A 4,419-nucleotide genomic window follows, 5' to 3' on the forward strand; every position below is an offset into this window, starting at 1 on the left:
CACTCCCTATAGATAGATTTTCATCAACATGAGGATTAATTTACTACTGCCATTTACGCTGCTAATAATCATCACCACCCCTACGGTCGAGTCGATCGGCCGAGGTGTGGTGTATGTCGCTGCGTGTCAGGTCGGCTCGATGGGTGGGTACCGGGTACCGACTGCCCGCGGTCAACCCATCTCAGCCGGCATTGATACTACGAGTACGGGGCCGATATTTTGGTGATGGGCAAAGGCTACTAGGCTCGTTCGAATGCCGTATAGTGACTTTTTCGTCATATCTCCCGTCGCCTGTAACTTTGGAATGGGCCATTCAAAAAATGTCCTATCAACTCAGAGCGGTTACGCGGTTCAAGTGCTACATTCCGCCGGAACACATCGAACATGGCAAAAATATCCAAGTAGGCGAAAATTCCATCCGCGCGATACACCTATTACATTTCACCCATCCCCTATCCGGCATGCAAACAAGCTAAACGTACATGGTGGCTACGCTACCGCCTGCCGGGCTGTGGTTGCAGTACAGTGGAGGAAATTTTCCATTCCTCTTTGTGCGGTGCTTCCACCCTGGTCGGTTGCTGTCGCTCGCGGAGAGCGAGAAAGAGAGCGCGCCCGTACAACCGGCAGGCAGGCAGACAGAGGTACAGTGAGAGAAATTTTTTCATTCCTCTTTGTGCGGGAAGCATCCCGCATGCTCGCTCACTTGCTACCGCCGGTCGGGTCGCCTCTCGCAGTCGAAGATGGTGTGTTTTACATTTTGCCTAACTTCTCTCTCAGACTGACTGCCGTGTCGCAGGCAGGCACATACGTAGTGTATGCTTTCGCCTGTCGTGAGCTGGGGTTGCCATTCGATGGTATCGAAATTTTTTTACAAGTTCAGACTATCTCTCATATTGCCCGTCGCTCGCAGCACACACGTAGTGTATGCTTTTGCTTGTCGTGAGCTAGGGTCGCCGTTCGATGGTATCGAAATTTTTTTACAAGTTCAGACTATCTCTCATATTGCCCGTCGCTCGCAGCACACACGTAGTGTATGCTTTTGCTTGTCGTGAGCTGGGGTTGCCATTCGATGGTATCGAAATTATTTTTTATAAGTTCGGACTATCTCTCATATTGCCCGTCGCTCGCAGCACATACGTAGTGTATGCTTTTGCTTGTCGTGAGCTGGGGTTGCCATTCGATGGTATCGAAATTTTTTTACAAGTTCAGACTATCTCTCATATTGCCCGTCGCTCGCAGCACATACGTAGTGTATGCTTTTGCTTGTCGTGAGCTGGGGTTGCCGTTCGATGGTATCGAAATTATTTTTCATAAGTTCAGACTATCTCTCATATTGCCCGTCGCTCGCAGCACACACGTAGCGTATGCTTTTGCTTGTCGTGAGCTGGGGTTGCCGTTCGATGGCATCGAGATTGAAATTATTTTTTATAAGTTCGGACTATCTCTCACATTGCCCGTCGCTCGCAGCACATACGTAGTGTATGCTTTTGCTTGTCGTGAGCTGGGGTTGCCGTTCGATGGTATCGAAATTATTTTTTATAAGTTCAGACTATCTCTCACATTGCCCGTCGCTCGCAGCACACACGTAGTGTATGCTTTTGCTTGTCGTGAGCTAGGGTCGCCGTTCGATGGTATCGAAATTTTTTTACAAGTTCAGACTATCTCTCATATTGCCCGTCGCTCGCAGCACACACGTAGTGTATGCTTTTGCTTGTCGTGAGCTGGGGTTGCCATTCGATGGTATCGAAATTATTTTTTATAAGTTCGGACTATCTCTCATATTGCCCGTCGCTCGCAGCACATACGTAGTGTATGCTTTTGCTTGTCGTGAGCTGGGGTTGCCATTCGATGGTATCGAAATTTTTTTACAAGTTCAGACTATCTCTCATATTGCCCGTCGCTCGCAGCACACACGTAGTGTATGCTTTTGCTTGTCGTGAGCTGGGGTTGCCATTCGATGGTATCGAAATTATTTTTTATAAGTTCGGACTATCTCTCATATTGCCCGTCGCTCGCAGCACATACGTAGTGTATGCTTTTGCTTGTCGTGAGCTAGGGTCGCCGTTCGATGGTATCGAAATTTTTTTACAAGTTCAGACTATCTCTCATATTGCCCGTCGCTCGCAGCACATACGTAGTGTATGCTTTTGCTTGTCGTGAGCTGGGGTTGCCATTCGATGGTATCGAAATTTTTTTACAAGTTCATAATATCTCTCATATTACCCGTCGCTCGCAGCACACACGCAGTGTATGCTTTTGCCTGTCGCTCCCCGTTCGATGGCATCGAAATTATTTTTTATAAGTTCGGACTATGTCTCATACTGCCGTTGCTCGCAGTACAGACATAATGGATGGTTTTGCCTATCACTCGCAATATGAAGGCATCGAGATGTTGTGTTGTTTTACATTTTGCCTAACTTCGCATATTGCCCTTATAAGTGTGCACGACCGGCATCTGATGTACCGGCATACTGCTGCTACTGATCACATACCATGCCATCGAGGTGTGTTTTACATTTTGCCTAACCTCGCATATTGCCCCCATAAGTGTGCACGACCAGCATCTGATGTACCAGCGTACTGCTGCTACTGATCACATACCATGCCATCGAGGTGTGTTTTACATTTTGCCTAACTTCGCATTATGCCTCATAAGTGTGCACGACCGGCATCTGATGTACCAGCGTACTGCTGCTACCGATCACATACCATGCCATCGAGGTTTGTTTTACATTTTGCATTCCTCTTTGTGCGGTGCTTCAGTGCATGTCAGTTGTTGTCGCTCTCGGAGAGAGAGAACCGCTCTTACAGCCGGCAGGTAGAGAGAAGTTTTGCATTCTGCTTTGTGCGGATCTTTCCCCTACATGTTCACTTGCTACTGCCGGTCGCTCTCGCAGTCGAGACGGATGGCATCAAGATGTGTGTTTTACATTTTGCCTAATTTCAAACCCATGTCTCACATTGCCCGTCGCTTGCAGCACACACGTAGTGTATGCTTTTGCTTGTCGTGAGCTGGGGTTGCCGTTCGATGGTATCGAAATTATTTTTTATAAGTTCAGACTATCTCTCACATTGCCCGTCGCTCGCAGCACACACGTAGTGTATGCTTTTGCCTGTCGCTCGCCATTCGATGGCATCGAGATTGAAATTATTTTTTATAAGTTCCTACTATCTCTCATATTGCCCATCGTTCGCAGCACACACGTAGTGTATGCTTTTGCCTGTCGCTCGCCATTCGATGGTAACGAGATCGAAATTTTTTTACAAGTTCAGACTATCTCTCATATTGCCCATCGTTCGCAGCACACACGTAGTGTATGCTTTTGCCTGTCGCTCGCCATTCGATGGTAACGAGATCGAAATTTTTTTACAAGTTCAGACTATCTCTCATATTGCCCGTCGCTCGCAGCACATACGTAGTGTATGCCTTTGCCTGTCGCTCGCCATTCGATGGTATCGAGATTTAAATTATTTTTTATAAGTTCGGACTATGGCTCAACTCAGTATTTTTTCCTATAAGTTCGGACTATGCCTCAACCTAGTATGCACGAGCAGCATATGATGTACCGATGTACTGCTGGTACCGATCACATACTATGGGCATCGAAAGGTGTTGTTTTACATTTTGTATAAGTTCGGACTATGTCTCTTATATTGCCCGTCGTCGTCGTCGCAAGCAGTACAGACGTAGCATACGGACTAGGCCTATCACTCAGATTTCTGCTAACACCCGCCTATGGTAGTCCTTTGTTTCTCTGTACACCACGGTACATATGATGTACCGGTCATATAGCCAGTACTTGTCACAGACTATGGCAGTTATAATCGCACCAGCCCCAGTAGGGGTAGGGGTCACCTGCCACCACCTATAGTTTTACCTCAGCTGAATTATTTTTATATTTTTATAAGTTCAATCACTCGCTCCTCCTAATATTCTCCTATCCCTTGGCTTGGTTTGCGCTTGTTGTGTAGCATACTTTACGGCGTTTAGTGTGATAAAAAAAATCAAATTCCATACATGTACGGCCGCCTGTGCACTCTCTGCACTAGGCCATACACATACCACACAACATCACACCCGCTAGCTAAGTGCCTGTCCCATGTTATTGTGTATGCAAACAACACAACACAACACACAAACAACACACTTACAACCTCCAAGCAAGGGTAGTCTGAGAGGATCGAAATGTACACCTCTCTGCAACTCGCAACTCCCAGCCTGTAAACCTATCGTTTGTAGGAGGTCTCAGGTATCGAAATCATATATTGATGCTTAGCAATGCCACCAGCGTTCCAGTATCTCAGATACTTGCTGTATGACACCGCACAAAGGCTTTGTCTGGTAAGAGTCTCAATAAGATGCCAACGTGAGATCACGCTAGCAAGTCTTGTAGGTTTCTATGCCATATGATCAACGAC

The sequence above is a fragment of the Topomyia yanbarensis genome, unplaced genomic scaffold (genome assembly GCF_030247195.1).
Source record: "Topomyia yanbarensis strain Yona2022 unplaced genomic scaffold, ASM3024719v1 HiC_scaffold_289, whole genome shotgun sequence".
Classification (NCBI taxonomy): domain Eukaryota; kingdom Metazoa; phylum Arthropoda; class Insecta; order Diptera; family Culicidae; genus Topomyia; species Topomyia yanbarensis.